The sequence below is a fragment of the Typopeltis vanoorti genome, chromosome 17 (genome assembly GCF_054136105.1).
Source record: "Typopeltis vanoorti isolate ZY-2024b chromosome 17, IOZ_Tvanoo_1.0, whole genome shotgun sequence".
NCBI classification, from domain to species: Eukaryota; Metazoa; Arthropoda; class Arachnida; order Uropygi; family Thelyphonidae; genus Typopeltis; species Typopeltis vanoorti.
The window spans coordinates 6,481,005-6,501,037 of record NC_143565.1 but is presented as its reverse complement, the minus strand read 5'-3'; the positions used below and the strand labels follow the sequence as shown (position 1 = coordinate 6,501,037).

The 20,033-nt window shown below is 36.9% G+C and overlaps 1 protein-coding gene across 2 annotated transcripts in view; it reads left to right on the top strand.

Annotated features, from left to right (window-relative positions):
• Window positions 1-19,396: 19,396 nt before the first annotated feature.
• The window catches only part of Dic1 (Dicarboxylate carrier 1), a 205,884-nt gene continuing 205,247 nt past the window's right edge, over window positions 19,397-20,033 (top strand). Inside the window, exons 1-2 of one of the 2 annotated variants that reach the window (XM_090407718.1) lie at window positions 19,397-19,444; window positions 19,578-19,758. The gene's annotated coding sequence lies outside the window, so the exon portion shown is untranslated. The remainder of the gene's footprint in view (window positions 19,445-19,577; window positions 19,759-20,033) is intronic. The other variant, XM_090407720.1, reaches the window with a different exon arrangement.

Genomic DNA, 20,033 nt, shown 5'->3' with positions numbered 1-20,033 from the left:
AGCCACTAGGCTAACCGCGCGGACAGATATACATATATATTTATTAATTTATTTATATTTTCTTGTAATATTTAATTTTATCATCAACAATCCTATACAATTCTCTTATTTTGTATAATAAATAATAAAAATCCATTTTGTAGCACTTAGGAGGGGAAGGACGCGAGCAGCACTGTGTTTCCACAGTGTAATATTGCTACTCGTGCAAGCATATACGCATCATAGTGAGATCCGAGTTTTAGCGTTATGCGGCACTGTCCGTCGCGCAGTTCCACTGTTTTTTATATGCAGTTTGCGACAGTAGTAGAGTGTTCGTAGTGCTTATTTTGTTTTTTAAAGAATTTAAAAAAGACGATAATTTATTAGATTCTTTAAAGAATTTAATTGTAATGTCCAAAAATTTTAAATCCATTTCTTTAATTACAATTAAAGGAATGGATTTTATATTTAAGCAATTTTGAATTATACCAAAATGTATAATTTTATCGATAATAAAATTATCGATAAAATATACGATATTTTTTCATGTTTAATTAGCCTGTTTAGCTCAGTGGATGTGGTATTTGCATACCAAGGCGCTTGGTTTTGAGTCTAGTCGGCGACTAGAGGAAACTTTTCTAATCCTTTTTCGACCGTTTCCCGAGTTAGTCGATCTCTGGCACGGACGACCCGGAAACTCGGTTTGTTCGTCCAGTAAACTCAAGAAAATCGACCGTAGACCCCACATTATTTCGGACATTAAATACGCGTGTTAGGGTTATGGACCACGAGATGGCTGCCCCTGTAGATCCTTCTCTCTTCAGTGCGTGCCGCCTAATTAGTGATAGCATTGAGCCAGCTATCTCTGATTAGGTACCAGTGGAGATTGAACTGCCCACTCAGTCACCAAAAAGTTAGATAGGGCTATAAACGGCCTCACCTATTCCCTGTATATACGGGAATAAAAAGGCGTTAGCTGATTTTTTTTTTTTAATTTTTATCATACTTTTGATATTTTATCCAAACATGTATACACTGTGCTTACAGTGTGTATTTATATTTCGAAAGTTGCAGCACCCCAGAATTTCAAGCCACGAGTCGCCACTAATACGTAGTGATATGTCAACCATTCCTACAGCCTTATTTACATTTAACTCAACCAACATCTGCTACACCTCTGTTTCTTTCACTTCCAATTTTCCTAATACTTGCCTCTCTTCTACACATTGTACATTGTACTGTATATTGTACCAGATCATTTATACCAGTATGATATACGCTGATAAAGTGCTCGTTCAATAATTCCACTATATCCTTTGCAGCTGTTAGTCTGCTGCAATGACTATCCACCTATGTTAATCTGCCATAATGTTTCTTCCTCTTGCTTCACATATAACGGAAAAATTCCCTTGAGTTAACATTCGCCCGACCAGCTAATACTGTGGGTCTCATACTGCACGTTGTTTTCTGTAGCATGCTCGTCACCTTTCTAGCATGCACTTTATACTCTTCATGGATCTGATCTCCAGCATGTCTTTCACCTTCTCCATCACATTTTCTTTTCCAGCACACTTGCTTAATTTCACTGTCCATCAATTTCATTCCTACTATATTTACTCTCCTAATCCTTGCTGTGCATACATTGCTTTTGTCAGATAGCGCCTTTTGAATTTCCATGCATTGTCAACATCTTTTCTGCTCAGCTCATTTATCCAATGTACTGATGCTAACTGACCACAGAGCTTCCTATAATCACCTGGTTTATACTTCCATATCCATCCATTTTTGGCAGTAACCATTTCATCACTTCCCAGACAAATACCTCATGATGTTTCTCACCAACTGGCAGTAGTGCCAACACTTCATTAACAACTACATCTTGTCCAGTTATCACAAATCCGAAACATTAACGCATCTCGTTGCATCTATCACATGCTGCTTAAGATACTTATCTCTCAGAAATTCCAAAATCTTGCTCTTTTTGTTCCAATACACTACCTTCTCCTTCCAGGTAAGTTCAACACGCCTCATAGGAGACTAATAGTTTTCTTCAACTTAAAGTATGTCAGTCGATTTCATACAGAGATAGTAGGATTTCTCCTCATGTAAACTCGAGTGTTTCATCAGACAAATGGGCCAGAAGGAAACAATCATTTCAAGGGATAATACACTGCTTCATTGCCTTACTTGCTTCTACCCCAATTCCAGAACGATAACAAAAGGCACAGAAAACACGTAGCTAACAGACAAAAATGCAGTACGGTTCAAGTTATGGTCTCGGACGTCGGATTCAGCTGGGACTGTAACAAAGAATGGTCCACACCACGATATGATTCGGGTACTTAATTAAAGATTCAGCTAAAAAATTATAACGATAATAAATCCCTTCACGGCTTATCTTCAGTGTCTCTAGGAACGATAGTTTAGCACTATCTAATTTTCTAGACTGAGAGCAATCAATAACGCCTTCAGAGATAATAGACCAAGCCTATCACTAATTCTAAACGGCATTCGATGAAGACAGAAAAGTGCGGACATCTCTTGATCCTAGCCCTAACGCAATATGCAGTATTATCGTCTGAAACAGTCTGGATTCTACAGTGGTCGCAGATTTGTCCTTTCCAGTGACCGAATAACGGAAAACGTTCCTCTTGTCAACAACTGGAATCGAACTTATGACGTCTTCTTCAGGTGGCCTAGTACTATAGATGCAAATGACATTTCCAATGAACTGCAGAGGTATTCATCAAATAAGGACTCGTAAAACCAGTTGAAAAAAGGCTCAGAAAAATTTCTCTACTCGCCGACTAGATTTGACACCAAGTCTTCGTTCGTGCGGTCAAGTGCCGTGGTGTGATAACGCCACATCCACTTAGCTACTCGTCTGATACGACGAGTGCATAACGTATCTGCTTTCCAACCAAATGATGTCAAGTTCCAAACTGGCTGAGGGTATTGATGTATGTGATATTCTTTAGCTTTATATATATATATATATTATATATATAGCCTGTGTAACTCAATGGATGTGGCGTTTGTACACCACGGCGCTTGGTTTCACGAAGGAAGACTTGCTTTCGAGTCTAGTTGGCGACTAGAGGAAATTTTTCTAAGCTTTTTTTTGGACCGGTTCCCGAGTTAGTCGATCTCTGGCACGGGCAAGCAGGTTTTTCCTCCTGGAAACTCAGGTTTTTCGTCCCGTAAATTCAAGAAAATCGACCGTAGAACCCACATTATTTCAGACATTAAATATATTGTGTTAGGGATAGGGACCACGAGATGGCGGCACATTTGAGCCGTCTCTCTTCACTGTGTACCGCTTAATTAGTGATAGCCTTGGGCCATCTATTTCTGATTGGTACCAGTGGAGATTGAACTGCCCACTCAGTCTCCAAAAAGTTAGATAGGGCTAAATGGCCTCGCCTACTCCCGTATACGCGAATAAAACGGCATTAGCTGATTTTTATATATATATATATATATATATAAAGTGTGTATACACATGCTATCTACCAATAATTGTCTGGACACTTTAGTAATTTACAATTGATACAAGCAGGCGAATCCTAATATCGGGAGTGTCAACCTTTGATTTGATCATCTCCTGCACCCTTTTAGGGAAGCTTTCCACCAATGTGCAGCAGATATCAGGTGGAATTTGTCTCCATGCCGCCATTAAAGCAACACTGATTTCAGCCGGAGATCAAGGACGAGTTGCTCTGGAACACAATAGCGATTCCAATCCTTCCAACAGCTGTTCGATGTGGTTGAGGCTTAGACTCTGCACATGCCATCTCTTCATACCATTCCATAACAGCTGCAGCTTTGTGGCATGGGGAATTGTCGTCTTTATAAAATAAAAATTCCTCAGTTTAGGCAGCACCTGAATATCCAGAATATGACCAATGACATTTATGACTTTAGGGGTGAAGCAAGATGCTTTTCATATTCCCCGCTATTTGTCGTGGTTACAGTGAGGGTAAAATTTATGAGTAGTTTGCTCGCCATGAATGGGCATGGAGATTATGCATCGCTATAGGAGGTTAATATAGCATTTGGTGTTCTATGTTTGAATATATCCGCAGCTTGCTGATCCGAATCGGTGGGGTGTAGGGACGTGTTTAGGAAGAACTTATATGCTAAGGATTGTAGGAAAGAGAAAATACAGGTAGTATTTGTATCTCTATGAAGTTGATTGTTTCTAACATGCCATGGGGCGTTCAGAATCATTCTCAAGCACTTGTTCTGCACTCGCTGTATTTTGATAATGTTAGCATCAGAGGTATGGCTCCAGGCTGGAGAGGCATAGGTGATTATAGGACGAATCGTCATCTGGTATAGTTGCAATTTGATTCTGCTGCTGAGCTTGCTTTTTATATTAATTAGAGGATAGATCTGAGCGATTGCTTTAGATGCCTGTGCGCACGTAGACTTGATGTGTTGGTTGAACGATAGCTTTTTGTCGAGAATTACACCCAGGTATTTTGTTTTTGACTGCCAGGGTATGGTGTTGCCGAAAACCAAACTGTTCTTTAGGGTGGATGTTTTGGTTATATACTGAGGTTTGGAGTGGTGAGAGGATGACCTTCTCCACAACCTTACCCAGATTGGAGATGAGACTGATTGGACGATAATTTTGCGGTAGGTGTGGGTTCTTGCCTGGTTTATGTATTGGGATTACATCATCCAGTTTCCAAGAGGAAAGAAAATAGTGAAATCTTAAGATTGCATTGATTATACTGGTCAGGTGCACTACAGCATTTCGAGGCAACAGCTTGATCACCCTGTTTGCGATGCCGTCTGATCCAGGCAGGCCGCATTTACCATTACGCGCATGAGGCGCAAGATGGGGGCCTCACTCTCTAAGGGGCCTCATTTTAAAAATTTACTCCTCACAAAGAACAATAAAAAAAACAGCGTAGTTATAGTTGAAAAATAATTTACTTATTTTTAAATATTAAATTCATAATATAGAAACTAGAGTCTGCTGAAAATTTTGTGAGGTTACCCTTTCTTTGCTGGACGTGTATATACGTCCAGCAAACCTTGATAATATTCTGTCCAACTGCTGAAACAACATGGATAAGAAATGTAGTTTGATCATCATGTCCATCATGCTGAAAAGAACACTTAACTACGTTACCTGGATTACGTAGCAGCTACGTTCTGTGGCCTACAGCAAGAAACGCAGTTTGCTCGGTAACCGGAATCTAAGTTATATCAGACTAAATACCTATGAGTTATATTCATTTTGCTGCTTATTTTGATCGTATAATTATAGTTTTTAATGCCAGCATAAAATAAGAAATCCTTTCATACTTTCTTCACTTCATATAGTATCACTTTGGAAGATCAATGTCACTATCATTTTTTTGCTAATTATTTTAATCGCCAATACATTTTAAAATTCTACAAGAACTTGATTGAAGATAATTATTTTTGTCAAACAATTATTTTATAAATTCATGAAAATCCGAATCTAAAAATTAATACAGACTTCATCTGTTCCAAATTAAGTTTCCTATCTTATTCATAATCTTAGTTCGAAGGTGCGTTATAATACGTAAATTTTGAATCATATCATGTAATGCATAATTTTTATAACGTAATCTGTAGGTTTTTGCATTTCAACTTTCTTGGTTTCTCCCTAATAACTCACTACAAATCAAAATAAACGGCAGTTATGAAGTCAACTGTTATGTACATATTATCGGCTAATTTCGATATTATGCAGCAGTTTTGAAGTAGCGATATATTCCCTACAGTTTATCTTTTGAAACATATGCAGGTGCATGCGTCAAAATGAAATTTTATTTTCAAAATTTTCATAACAGAATTAATTCGCCTTTAATGGCTAACTTCCCCCCCCCACACACACACAATACTGCTAGATAACATGTGCGCATGTGCGCACTTTCTTTTTGTTTGAATTCGTTATTTTTCAAAAGTAATTGTACACTGTTGCAGTTTTAAGCAAAAGACAAAGGCGTGGAATCTCTGATAAAATACCATTGGATATAAATTAAAAAGACTCATAATCGGAAACCCCAAATAATGCAGTTTAACACCATTTTTTGTTCATAAAAAAATAATTAAAAAAATAAAAAATAAAAAATCGTTCCTAAAATTGAAATGTGCGACTCATATAATCTTATTTTGCAAGGAAAGGAAGCAAAATGTCATATTTATTTCAATAAATGTTATTTAATAAAAAAAAAATCAGCTAACGCCTATGTAGTTCCCGTATAGGGAGTAGGCGGGGCCGTTTACCCTATGTAACTTTTGGAGACTGAGTGGCCAGTTCAATCTCCACTGGTAGCCAATCAGAGAGATAGCTGGCCCAAGGCTATCACTGCTTCATCGGTACACAGTGAAGAAGGCGGCAAGCTAGTGCCGCCATCTCGTGATCTCTAACCCTGACACAATATATTTAATGTCTGAAATAATGTGGGTTCTACGGTCGATTTTCTTGAGTTTAGGGGCCGAAAAACCCGAGTTTCCGGGAGGAAAAAACCCGCTAGCCCGTGCCAGAGATCGATTAACTCGGGAACCGGCAGAAAAAAGGCTTATAAAAAGTTCCTGTAGTCGGCGACTAGATTTGAACCACCAAATCCTTTTTTCGTGCGGTCAAGCGCTGTAGAGTGCAAACGCCACTTCTACTGAACTACACAGGCTCTAATGTTATTTAAAAAAAAAATAATAATAAATATTTCCAATGCAAACAAACATTTTGATTATTTATTTTAGCACATGTGAAATTCGTTTTTATTTGGGAAGAGACACAATAAGTCAATTGTGCACCAAAAAAAGGGTATCCAAGAAATACAGTGCACATAACTACAATAATCCGTTAACGGCGGGTGGGGGAGGTAATTGCATTTTAACAGATAGAATGCTGATGAAATTTCATCAGCATTCTGACTTTTTATTAGGTTAAAGGGATTTTTGAGTATATTTGAAAACTGATATATTCAACATAACTTAGCCAGTTTTGTTGTAAAATGCTGCATTTGAAGAAATATTAGCGGAATAATAATAAAATAGCAAAATTCATAATGCTTCAGAATAACTTGATAATTTTGATAATACCAAAATAAGATGAGACACATCTGTAGAAACTATTATTATTATTATTATTATTATTATTATTATTATTATTATTATTATTATTATTATTATTATTATTATTATTATTATTATTAGAGTCCTTTTAATTATGAACACTATAGAGGTGTTCTTAATAAATTTGTATTTTTGTGTTTTTAAATAAATAAACTAGTTTCATTTTGTCACCGATGGTTTTCGCTGGACTACCTGGACTTTTTGACTATTTTTCTTATCAATATTGTAAAAACTCGATTGTAGCTTAAATATTCCAAAGCACGTTACATCGATTTTTACTTAGGTCAAGTCCCATAAGAATGTTGTAAAACATAACCTTGTTTGTCTCTGTATATTTTGTATTAGATATTTTTGTAAATAGCCCTTTGGAAATTAACAGTATATATTTCTTTAATAAGAATATGTTAGAGTGTTAAAAATAAAGGCAATGCTTTTCGCAGGAGCTGTATGTAATAGATCTACATGGCAACATTAGAAAGGTTGTTTATAAGATTTTGTGTGTATGAGAAAGGCTTACAAGCTCTGTACGTATACACCTCCAAAGTCAGTCAGAAAGGTTCAAACAGCTTTCAGATGGTCGGCAACTTACAACCAAAAGAAGGCACAGAAGAGAACAAAGAGCGGGCCGAACTTGAAACTTAAGATGAAAGAATCATACCGAGGGGTTACAAACTTCGTGCGAGGTCTCAGAGAAGGCATAATAAAAGGGGACAGAGCCAAGCTTATAGAGCTTCCCGGATCCAGAAGTCGCTATATATATATATATATATATATATATATATATATAGAGAGAGAGAGAGAGAGAGAGAGAGAGAGAGAGAGAGAGAGAGAGAGGGCTTCCCATTTCCAGACATTGCCAGAAAGGAACTTCCTGGTTCCAGTCTTAAGAGAAGGCTTCGAGTTGCAAAAGGAGATGTTCCAATCGCCGGAGAAAAGATTCCAGGCCAGAGAGAATTCCCGGTTGACAGTTGGCGGCAATTCGAGTTAGTGGAGGCGGCAGAAAAAGGAAGCTGTCGTCCAGGAATTTTTGGCGAGCCCAAGCAGAGCTGAAAAGGTGAGACAAATTACCTGAAGCGCCTTCGCTCGGAAGTTTTTCTGTTCGCCATGGGAGAATAACTTTTTGCCGGAGCTGTATATGAGTACCATAGGGCTCAGTTCACAAGCTGCTGTTTTCACAATGAGATATTTCTGAAACCAGATATCCTGAAGGAAGCTCAAGATCTGAGATGAGAGAATTGCCTTAGTACAAGACCTTTGACTGAATGTGCGATACAGAGCGTTTATAAGTTATATACCTTTATACAATTCCTTTTATAATGTATTTATTTGGACAATTAAAATTTAGATTAACAGTAATAATAAGTGTCATTAAGATATACTATTGGCATATTTGATGTTGATATAGTTTGTAAAAGTATCTTATAGAGTTAGCTAACCTCTATGCAAGTATACTAGAAGTTTAATAAGTGGAAATTGTAAACAGAATAAATAAGTTTTTGAGTTAAAGAAGGTTTTGCGATCATTTTGAAACAAGTCCCACAGACAACAGAGGTTTTTTGTGTGCTGCTGCTATTTGTATTAATTATTTGGGTAAGAGCAGTTTCTATATCACATAAATAGAGCATTTGAATTTCAAGTTTATTATTATTAATAAATTAAATTGATTTTTCAGTTCATTTTTTGTGCATCAAGATTCTAGTCATTTTAGGGTAAAATGTCGAGTAAAAAAGTGGAAGCATAGCAAGTTATCGTTACTATTTATTGCCGCTACGTTTTTACTAAAGCTGGAATTATTATGCTTATTACTGCAACTTAAAAAAATCAAAGCTGGAGTTGAATAAATCTTTTGATATATAAATGTTGTAATTCCATAAACATGATGATTTTTGCTATAATTTTATTACAGTAAATTCAAAATTTTTATTTTGAGTGAGAATATCTGAATTTTACAGTTCATGTTAAGATGAGACAAAATTTAAATTTGAAACGGAAAAAGTTAAAAAAAGGGGGAAAAATGAGTGACTAAGTTTCACAATCTAACAATAAAATTACATTACGTGGGAAAGAAAATTTCCCATGTAATATTTTGGAAATTTATTTCCAAAATATTACATGGAAATTAAAGAAAGAACAAAAAGCTATTTCGACATACTAGAGATGTTTGGCATTTTTTTGAAGGAAGATATAGATCAAGACAAGTACAGGACTAGTATTGATAAAATTTTACAAACTTATGGGACTGATATTGATCCAGAAAAATTTACTGATGAAGTTAAGCAATTTTTAATAATGATAATGGAAGAAAATTCTTCAATTAAAAATATGTACAAATTTATAAACGATCGGTTAGGGTTTACTTTTCCGAAAGTAGAAACAATTTTAAAAATATTTTTGACGATGCCTATTTCAAATGCAAGTGCTGTACGTTCATTTTCAGTATTGAAACGAATAAAAATTATGTAAGAAGCAACTTGCACCAAAATAAAACAAGTGACATTGTCGTTATTATGCATTGAATCAGATGTAATAGACTCGATCAATTATGATGACATTATAGATATATTTGCTAAAACCAAAGTCAGAAAAAAAGCGTTTTATTTATTAATGTTTTTATTTAAATTTGAACTAATTTATTTTTAAATTTTTAAAATGCAAATATATGTATACCAATGTTGTATTGTGTTATTAAAATGAGTTATTAATGAAATGTTGACTTTTATTTTCAATGCACTAAAAAAATGCCTATTTTTGAGGGCCTCATAATGATGTCGCGCCTCGGGCCTCCAAAAGTATGAATACGGCCCTGGGTCCAGGAGCCTATTGTTCTTTAATTTTTTAATAATATAATATAATTCAACAAGTGATGTGGGTGGAATATGGTTAGCACTGGTATCTGGGAGACGATACGTTTCTGACCTGTCTGTGGATTTTTTAAAAGTGATTGAAATCTAAGTTATCGGACGGTTTGCACTGCTGCTCTAGATTCTTTACTATAGCTTCTGCCTTATCTACATCTGTGTGAGCTAGCCCCTGGTTAGACATTATGGGGGGAGGGATCTGTTTTTTTTTTATTTCTGATGTTCTCAGTAACCCCCAGATAGAGTGATCAATGAGATAGAGGCTAACTTTTTATCCCAATCTTGGTTTCTATCAGTTTTAAGTCTCTCACTGCCCCGTTCAATCTATTAAGAACTGTTTTGTCCTGAGGTGCGCGAGTGTTACGAAATCTCTTCCTAGCTCTCTTCTTCTCTCTCCAATCAAGTCCATAATACCCTCAGACAGATGACCAGGCTTGGGAACAGGTTTGTGGAAGGCTGCAACCGTTATAGCAGACTTGGTCTATTGGGTGAGGCTAGTCACTGCAGAATCCACATCTTCTTCTGTGCGTATGTTAACGACATGTCCAATTTGATCCCTAAGTGCTTTAGATAATCTGTCCCACGATATGCCAGACTGAGAAGGAGGAGACAGGTATTCTTGTTCTCCCAGTTGTAGTAGAATTGGGTTGTGATCCGATGACAGCTCGTTTAGTGATTTAAGGCTGTACTGATGTTTAATGTCTTGCTGGATAACTATATCCAGGATGTCAGCAGTGCCAAACGTACTGAGATGAGTTGGTTCGGTAGGTCCAGCCACAACAGCATAGGTTGATCCTATGTAGTTGGAAAGGATACGGCCATTTTTATTGGTAGATTTACTGTTTCAGGCAGGATGTTTTGCATTGAAGTCTCCAGTGATGATGACCGGCCCTTTTACTCCAAGGATGGAATCCAGATCTGAGGTCAACAATGTCTTTAATGGAGGGTTGTAAGCAGAAAAAAATTTTAGGTTTCCAATTGAGTTTGTGAGGACATTAATACCTGTGATTTCGAGGTTGGTGGTTGTAGGGTTGGTTATTGAATGATGGTTGGTATTGTTTTTGGGCCACATCAGCATATGTTCTGGATTGATGTTGTAGATTCATTTTCTTAAGAGGCTCAGTTAATGGTGGGTAAGCACCTGTTGTAATGTTCTCACTCTTGGAAAATTAAGGAACTACAATTTCAGGAACTCTCGCACTAGATGACGAAGTAGGTTGATTATTTGGATCGATCCATCTGTTTTTGTGCTAAGGTATACATCCTCTACAATTAGCGGGGTGAGGACCGCCACAATTAGCGCACTTAGCCAGGATGGAATTTGGCTTGGTGCAGGTGTTTGTTGGGGGTGATTATCGCCACATTTTAAGCATCTGCACTGGGCTTTGCATAGCTTCTGGGCATGGCCCAATTTCTGAAATCTGTGGCACTGCCCAGAAGATTATCTCTTTCTCAGCGGTTCTGGGGTGATTTTAAGTCCATAGATTGATTTTAAATTGAATATATCTTTGTAAATATTGTCTACCTCAACCAGAGGCATAGGATCGTATTTGATCTAAACATTCTACTGACCTTTATGGGAGGTAGAGCCTGCATGTTGAGGTCAGTGACTATTTCGTCCGGGTGAATATCCTCGGAAACTCCTCAGAGCACTACTTTCAGATTTTTTTCGGAGGCAAGTGAAAATGTATGATATTGTATTCTTCTTGCGTCCAGTTCGTTTGTAAGATATCTATAATCAGCCACCTTGACGGACTGAATTTTTTTGCCCTCATCAACGTTTTTCGTCGATCTAAAATGAATTTGCAGGTTAGCCATGGTAGTTCTTAATGTTGTCCATCTCTGCTTTTTCCTTAGGATAATCGGTGGCACCTTTTCATTGGGGAAGAAGTGGGGGTCTAAATTGGGAGCTTCTTCATCCATACCAACATCAGTTGTTGGTACAGGCTCGAGAATTTTTTTGCTTCTTACGAGTGTGAATCTCTCCTTGATCAGAAGGATTCGAGTCAGAGACTACTGGATTGAGCTTTCCCTCCATTTGAAGAGAGTCTTCATTTTCCTCACCATCGTCCCCGGGTAAAGAACTTAAGTAGCCCGGCCGTTCTCGTTCAAATTTTTTAAGAAGCATTTTGACGAAAGTAAGTGCTAGCCCTTTGTCAGGTGACTCAGTGATGATGTTTGGATCGATCAAGTTAATAGGCCATTTCAGCTTGAAGTTTATTAATGAGCATGAGAGCCGGCTCTTCATCGAGCAAATCAGTGACGACCTAGACGTCGTCACTTATTTGATCGATGAATGACGACATCTAGGTCAGGCATGTTCATAGTGATTCAATTGAGTATGGGTGCAAGTAGAAATCCCGCAGCCACAGAGGACTACCAGCAAAACCGGGTGTGGACTAAATACGCGAAGCTATAGCTGGTATATTGTATCAAAAGTCAAAATCTTACCTTGTGCTCCACAATCAATCAGTCATTCTTCTTATCGACATGACACTTGATATGCATTATTTTATCACTATGAGATGACACATCAAAAATCCACACTGTACCACTGACCAAGCACTGAGAAGCACGTCTGTACTTATCAAAACCAAAACTAAGAATTCATCACTCCCCTAATCGCAATCTAATAGACTTATTCACACAATATCCAGAATATCAAGGTACAGAGCGCCGTTATGGAACTACAGACAAGGATTAGTGGTCCCACTGCAAATCAGCTGAATACACCCCACAATATTAGTACTTCACCACCAAACTTTACTCTGCATACAACACAGTGTGATAAAAAGCGTTCACCAGGTTACCTCCACACCCACACCCTTCCATCAGACTGGAAACAGGTGAATCTTCATTCAACGTTCCAGAATACTGTTTTCGAATTGTCAATTGTCCAGTTAGAACGCTCTTTGCAGCAGGATAGACTAGCCGATTTGTTCGTTGTTGTGCTGTTTGGCTTATGTCCTCTGTTCTTCCGTGGAAACCCAGTGAATGGAGTTCTTTTGGTGGAGTATTGGTGCTCATCACAGCTGATCTGTGCCCATTGAAGTCTGTTTTTGCATGGCACCCGTTTTAACATCTTTCATTTCCTGTTAATCATTTTCGGCGACCGCCCTGTGTGTTTTCCTGCACTAGTGATGACAGAACATATCCCTTTGTTGAACACCTCGCCAACAATTGATTTTGGATGCTCCAGTTGAGCTACAATGGCACATATGTACATGCCATCAATTTGACAAACCATGATGACACCTCTGTCAAAGTCATTGATTTCACGGTATATTGCCATATCACTTGTACTCAACTGCTACGATAAAATACTATTTTATCGTACTTCCCACTCTTTAGACTGGTCCCTATTCTTTCCCTCATTATTTCTTTTCATCCTGCTCCTTCCTCCCAATGCTATTAGAATATTAGAGGGCTAAGAGTGATTCTAGTAGTAAACCTTTCCCTCAGGTACCTGCCCATCCCCCAGTTAAAAATAGTGAAGACAAATCTGAACTCTACACCGCATCGGTCGTCGGCGGATTACCAAGGACTGCTCTCGATGTTTGGCTTAATGGACATCCGGTGAGAAGTGGGCTACAGGAGTAAGATCACATAACTCGAAAGCAATTACTTGGAAAAAGTGGAGCACGGCTGAAAATCGACAAGTCATGCACTGCTTCTACGGTTCAAACCCTCAGTTAGGGGATTTCTGAAACGAATGTTCCAAGTTTGGCTTGAACGACACCCAAATTCGGAAATTTCATTCGAAAGGTTGATGCACACTGCAGCCTCATTATCAATGGCAAGATATTTGTGAACTTCAGCTTGAAGCAATGAAAGCTCAAGCTGTAAAAGGAGATTGCACTGACCCTGAACTGACGGAGAATATGAATGGAGTGCAACCAATTACCAACGTGCTGAATGCTGAAAATGTCCAAAATATACAAATGGTTGAAAGGAATCTATCAGAGAAGGAACTAGAACTCGACACAAAAATTATCGAGCAAATGAACAAAAAGCTGGAACGAGTTTATACTTCCACTATTGAGGCAAGTACCTCAAGGAAAACACGAAAATTCTGCTACTTCTTTATAGGAGGCCAAAAAAGCGGCAAGGACTATTCCTACTGGAACTATTGGATAAACGAATCAACTTATGTACTCAATGGCCTAGGTAGTAACATCTGAATTAGTCTATAAGATTAATGAACCCAAAAGTAGTAAAGTTCAGAAACTAAAGTGGAATCATCAAGTGGAGAATAAAATTGCTAAAGTTGAAACAGACTTGAGCAATTTGAAAACTTTAAGGAAAAGAAGCTGAAAAACCCGAAAACCCGAAATAACCTCATAAAGAGGTGTAATATTGGAACACAACCTATTGTTGATACATTAGAGGAACTGAAGCAAAAAATAGTTGCATTTGTAGCTAAAATAAGAAAAAGCAATGCGCGCATTGAACAGAACAAGCAAAATTCCATGTTTTGCGCGAATCAGCACCAATTTTACAAGAAAATTGATTGCTGCAGGAATGATAATCTTAAAGAAATATAAATAATAACATTACAGACAAAGAAAATACACATAAATTTTAGCAAAATCTATGGGACAACCCTAAGAGTCACAATAATAAAGTGGATTGAACAAATCTGAAGAAGGAAAAATGGAGGAAGTGAAAATAACATCTGAAATGGTTCAAAAGCAAGCTAAACGGATAAAAAAAATTGGTCAACACCTGGGAAGGATGTATTACATGGCTACTGGTTGAAATAGCTGAGAGGCTTACGCGAAAGACTTGCAATGCAATTTAACGATGTTCTAGAAGGAAAAAGTAAACAAGAGTAGCTCACAGTAGGCAAAACGTTTTCGATCATAAAGGATAAACAAAAAGGTCCAAAGGCAGAAAATCTCCTACCAATAACGTTCCTGTCAACTACTCTTAAGCTACTCACTGGCATACTAGCTGACAAAATATACAGCTATCTTAAAGCAAATTCTCTTTTTCCAATTGAACAGAAAGGTGGCAGCAAAAATTCGAGATGCACAAAAGATCACTTGCTAATTGACAAATGGTTCCGAAAAATTGCAAACGTAGAGAAACCAGCCTTCATATGGCTTGTATAGATTATAAAAAAAAAACTGTTTGTTTCATTGCCTCACAGCTAGATTTTAAAATGTACAGAACTATTTGGTATTAGCTAAAACGTATAAAAATTCATGCAAACCCGTATGAAAATTTGGAAAACAATATTGGTTCTGAATAGAGAGGAAATTGTGGAGATAAACATAAAAAGGAGTATCTTCCAAGGAGATTCATTATCTCCTTTATTGTATATGTTGCCACTGATCCCCTTAACTAGAATTTTAAATAAAACTATTTTCATGGTTACCAAACCGCGCAAAGAAGTGCAATGATATCTCAGGCAGATCAGCAACCATCCAGTTAGAAGAACACAATTCATACATCTGCACTCACGATTATGGTCAATCTGGCCTTGGAGACCATGTTTTGGATACAACCCGCAGGATCTGCTGGAAAAAACCACCATGCTCCACTATAGTAAATTCAAAAAAGAAAGACTGTTTTTTGAATCTGCGTCTGCACTTTGAAATCAACCTAATTTAAACAAATACGGTTGCATAAAACTTCCCAAAATTTGGGAAACATTAATTATCAGAGATCCCTCTTTACATCCTGGGCCACCATAAACGCCCATAGAGGGCTCTTCACCTAGATAGGACTTTAGTTTCACTAACTTGTTTTAGTTATCATTGTACTGTATTTGTGTGTGTTGTTACAAAAAAACGTTTTTTGCAGTCCCTGAAGATGTCTCTGTGACATAGCGAAATATTGGAATCATTCAAATGAGTTTTATTCCTTTCTCAATGCTGATAATATACCATTAAACCTCCAACATGAATTCTTCACAGCACTTAAGTCTTAAAATGCGGTCAGGTTGTTAAGATGTAGAAAGAATTCAAATTAGTATCACTCCACAAGCATGGTTCTTGGACAGACGTTTCCAATTATAGACGGATTTGAATAGTTGCAGTTGTAGGCAAGTCATCGAAGAGGTTGGTTAGGTATATGAGAAGGTGGTCTGAAAAGTTCTGATAAACACCCAGAACAAAATGATATTAAAGCAACTGATATAAACACAAGAAAGAACATACTAGTAGCAGAGATATGAAGGTCAGTTATATTTTTATATTCTTATATCCTCAAATGTTCTTTCTTGTGATTATATCATTTGCTTTAGTATGACGTTTGTTCTAGATGTTTATCAGAACTTTCCAAAATCCCTTGTAGAATAAAGATTGGGTTGATAGTCAAATGGTCAGTATGCATTTGTAAAGGATGCGTCTTGTATCAATATACTTGCATTTTATGATAAGGAAACGCGTGTGTCAGATAAGGGAGAATCGCATACTTCATATTCTTGCACTATGCAAAAGCATGTGATAGATTACCACATGATAAGTTGATGTACAAGCAGAGGATGGGAGCAAATAGTATATTGGTTAGATCGATTGGCACGCTAACGATTCTAGCACGTTATGTAGGATGGAGCAGTGTCTCAAGAAATAACGGTTTCCAGTGATGTACTTCACGGTTCTGTGCTTGAGCGCCTTGTGTTTAACTTGTAAATGATATACTGTATGGGCTGACTGGGGATTTTCAATTGTTTACTATGATGCAAAGTTGGGAGAATTATAAGTAGCTCTGCTAGTATTAATTCCCTTCAGGATGATTTGAATAGCTTTTGGAGGGACAAAGGAGTGGACAGTAGTTTTAATATTAATAAGAGCAAGGTGTTGCCTTTTGGAGTACAGAAATATAAAGCTGTACACTATACTGCGCACCAAATCTAGTTCCACATTCTGCATGTACTGTAGAATGTGGAACTAGATTTGGAAGTGATTGGAGAAGTAGACTGAAGTTTAGAGAGCATGGTGCAAGTGTTTCAAAGACCATCCTCGTAGTGCCGCGATGATAAGAAGTTACACTAACATATAGAGATAAGAAAGTGGTTGTTCTACTGTGCAAAAGACTGGTCAGACAACACTTGGACTATTGTGCACACATTTGGTCACCTGGTTTTCATTGTGATATGGAAACATTGGAGACGGTCAGGAGAAGACCTTGTCTGTGCCACCAAATATCCATTAACTAAGGTCTGGTAACAAAAGGGCTTAGTAAAAGTTACTCTAGTCGTATCTAAGTCATTCTTAAGCTGCTTATCCCAGAGGATGCGAACCTCACTTCCAAGGAGCTACATATGCCTTTATTGATTTAATTATCACTAATTTTACGAGTGTGGTATGGAAAGTTCTGATAAACATATATTCTATATGTTTATCAGAAGTTCTGAAGAATATATATTACCTTTATAACTCTGCTACTAGTATGTTCTTTCTTGTGATTATATCAATTGCATTAATTATTTATCATTTTGTTCTAGGTGTTTATCAGAACTTTCCAGACCACCTTCATATATTTTCTTTGTATGTTATTAGCGCCTCCGTAGCGCAATTGGAAGAACGACGGTACATTGCGCCCTTCGATTGGAATAGGCCTAAGTTCGATTCTCGTCGCGACGGGAGGAATCTTTATCAGGTCGATTTCAATCGATGGTGAGTTAGCCGATCTCATACGGAGGTAGCAGGGTTTTTTCTCCCGGAAACTCGGGTTTTTTCTCCTGGAAACTCGGGTTTTTCATCCCGCATACATACAAATCGGCCCTTCAGAACACACGCAATTTACAGACAAAAATTACTAGTTGTGGTGGTGTTGGAGGTGGGCGGTAGATGGCGTTGATTCGTAGTAGAGGTAAGGTGTAGAGACAGTTGAAGATGTCCTCCCGCGATGAGTCTTCGGACTCCTTGGAGGTATCAGGAATAATAATAATAAAAACTTTTCAGAAATAATACAAATCTTGGTTAAAAATAAAGCACATAAGAAGAAGAAGCAACTAAGTCTATAAAGCGAGTGTGTTATAGATGTTAACTACTTCTGTTGTCATCCTTTTGAATTACTGCTGAAGCAATTAACGTTACTCGTCTATAATTGCTGGGTTCCAGCAAAAACAGGAAATAGCCTATTTCTTGTTTTTGCTGGTTAACTTTATAAAAGTTACTTGGGTCCTAGACGAATTCGCTATTATGTCTTTTCAAGTAATAGTCTAAGAAAATTACTGAATTCTCCTGCTTGGCAATAATGATGGTTTATTGGATTTAAATAATATAAATGAATAAATCTAGTACTTCCTTTTGTTCCCCAACGGGAATAGGCAAGGCTCCTTAGCACTAAAGACCAGCAATGATTTTAATATAATTAAAATATTAATTTAAGGTATCTAGGTAGCTACGCTCATCTCGTGGAACTTAACCCTAACACTGTATATTATTATTATGTAAAATGGGGTGCGTTCTTAGTCGATTTTATGAGTTGTGGGATTAAAAAAAAACTAGAGTTTTCTATTGGAGGAAAATTCTATTTTCTCTTGTCGGAGATCGACGAACTTGGAAGGAGGCGAAGTATGGCACAACAAAAAGTTCTTCGGGTATGTGAAGAGAATCGAACACAGAACACCTTTTCTTAGAATTGCCTGGCACTTTGAATGCAAACGTCATTTCAGAGGACTACACTGGCCTTTTAATGAATTTTTGCTTGTTGTTGTGTATTTTTATTTAAAAAATAGTTATCTATTTCTTCTGGTCATCTATACAAGTAACTTTTTATAAGCGTTTTTTTTTTTCATTCGATTACTGAATGACTTGATTTTGCAGATTTTTTGTAGTTTTGTTATTATTTTTTTCCAGAAATACGAGTTTTCACTCCAAAGTTCAGAAAAATCATCCATAATAAATTGTACGAGTTCAATCGAAAATACTAGATAGGATTAGGAACTTTTAAGTGGTGGACATAACATTGTCTACTACAGTGGTAACTAGGGGGTGCGGTCCGCCCCAGGCGGACTGTTCGAACTTTTTGAAAGTTTGCAGTTAATTCTAAAATACAGTCTGGAGAACTCATTTTCAAATATCGTAATACTACTGCGACTTTTTCTCACAATTTCTGCAAGTGTTGGTAGTTGTGAGAGGAGTTTTCCTAAATAAAATTAAGAATTACATACCTTACTATGAAATATGATTGGCGAAGTCATACCTTACTATGACTTCGCCAATGTCATCGACGATTTTGCTAACAGAAAAGCAAGAAAAATAACATTTTCGAATGTTGAAATTAAAAGTTTTACTTCAAAAATAAGCATAGTGTTTTAATTTATTTCTCTTTACGTCGTTTTGACTTTTTGTAGTATTTTTGGTGTGTACTGAGAGGGGCGGCAACATCTCTAGCTACGCCACTGGTCTACTATATCATCGTGAGCTTTCAGCTCCTCACTCTGTTCAGATATCACACAATCTGGCAATGAGGACATGGAGAAAGAAAGAGCGAGAGATTACAAACGGTTTTCCAAAAAGTTTGGTCCTGTTAGTACTGATTACTCTCCTTGAAAAATGAAAAAAATGTAGATAATATTTTAAATTTTTTATTCTCTGTTTAATTAGGTAATAACATAAAGACATTATCTGCCTTCATAATACAATATATCTGTATTTGCAGGAAAATCGATATATTACTGCTGGCTATGGTTTGATATTTCCGCATGTCACCGCTCTTCACCAATTATAGTTACACATGCTATGGTGTAATATAGATTCGGCAATCTACCCTTGTACGATAAAAATAAAAAATAAATGAGAAAGAAAATAAAAAAAAAAAACGAATAAATATTTAGTGAAGGGTAAGTATTCTTATTCGACATACCGAACCAACCAAAATTTGTAACCTGACTGAAAATATATGTTGTACATCGAGTAGCATATAAAAGTATAAGTTGTTTTATAATTTTCCGTGAGTTTGTGGACTTTTGTAATATATGTATACTTATTTCACATTATAATATAACATAATGTAAATTTCTTATATAATGTATGTACTTGTTAATGGTATAAACATCTCTGTCTTTCCCTGGATGAAACTTTGCCTCCAGGAGAGTTGATATAATAATAATAATAA